Here is a 1,458-nt window from a genome sequence, read left to right as displayed (position 1 = left end):
TTATATATATATATATAAATATATATAAATAAAAGTAGGCTAATGAGAGTCAGGGCAGATAAACGGCGCAAATTATTGTGAAATAATTTAACATTCTGCAGTTGGAATGATGTCTTCTTTATTTGAATGTTTCAACTCTCTTTGGAGTCCTCCTCAGCAATGTAGATACAAAGGTATTAATAGCTCACATTTTCATAATGATCAAGTTCACAATTCTTATAGCATAACTAGAGCACGAAAACATATTCTTATAAATACAAAATGCTTAACATTTAAACTTTTTTCCTTCAATTTTTATTAACAAATTACGACTTAAAAATACTACAAAGTAAAAAAGAATTTAATTCCAAATTAATTGGGAGAAACGAAAAAGGATATTCTGAAATATAGGATGAAGTCTATAGGATGAAGTGGTAAGCTTTGAATATGATACAATTTTAAACGAAATAAGATTTAAATCAAATTTTGAGATTCAAGTTTAGTAATCACGATCTCTGATTATATGTGAAAAGTATCTATTAAAGGGTACCGCTAAACAGGAAAAAATCAAACTGAAACTAAGAAAACTGGATTTAAATCTTATTTAGAATTGTATCATATTCAAAATTATACCACCTTTTTCCTATAGAAGCCTACTTTCTAAAACTTTAGAATAAATTTCACTGTAAAAGAGTGAAATCTCATTCTTAAAGATTGAAAATTAAACCATCCTTTTCAAGACTGACTTAATTTTCATTCTTCAGAGTGAGATTCCATTATAAAAAATTTAAAGAGTACGGCATGTAGATACCTTCTACAGTTGTTGGGTCCACTGTAGAAGCTTCTGCAGCCACTGATTGAGCAAGAGGGCTGCGGTGGACAACGCGGAGCACAAGGAGATCTCCCGCGTGAAGAATGAGCCGACGAGTTGCAGATCCTCGGCGACGATGTGCAAATCTGACCGGGTTTCCCGCAGCCGCCACAACATCTACCACCGCCGCAACTTCGGATACTCGTTGTGCACGGAGATGGCTCGCACCTGGCCGACTTCCTGCAGACTCGGGGACGACAACAACAGGAACGCGATGACATAACGCACACTGTCTTGATTCTGTTCGGACTAGGTGCGCATGATTCATTCGGCGCCGGTACGAGTCTTCCGCAACAGCAACCGTAACCCTGTGAACTCCTCCAGACGCTACACCGCATGGAAATGTTGTATTATCAATCAATATCTCGATTTTTTTAATTAAGGTTTAAGAAAAATTTATAATAATGTTCAATGCACGTGCATTTTGCTTGAATACTTTCAATGTAATCATCCTCCAGAGCTGATGATATATAAGTCTATTGAATCCACTCAATTAAAGTTCTTTGTCAAAAATATCAAATTAATCTTAATTTTCTTTATGTTATATCTTTGATTTGGATTATTCTTACTAAAATATGTTACGTATTCATTCTGTTTCATACAAATCA

This window comes from Atta colombica, unplaced genomic scaffold (genome assembly GCF_001594045.1).
Source record: "Atta colombica isolate Treedump-2 unplaced genomic scaffold, Acol1.0 scaffold321, whole genome shotgun sequence".
NCBI classification, from domain to species: Eukaryota; Metazoa; Arthropoda; class Insecta; order Hymenoptera; family Formicidae; genus Atta; species Atta colombica.
Note: the sequence above shows the minus strand (reverse complement) of the source record.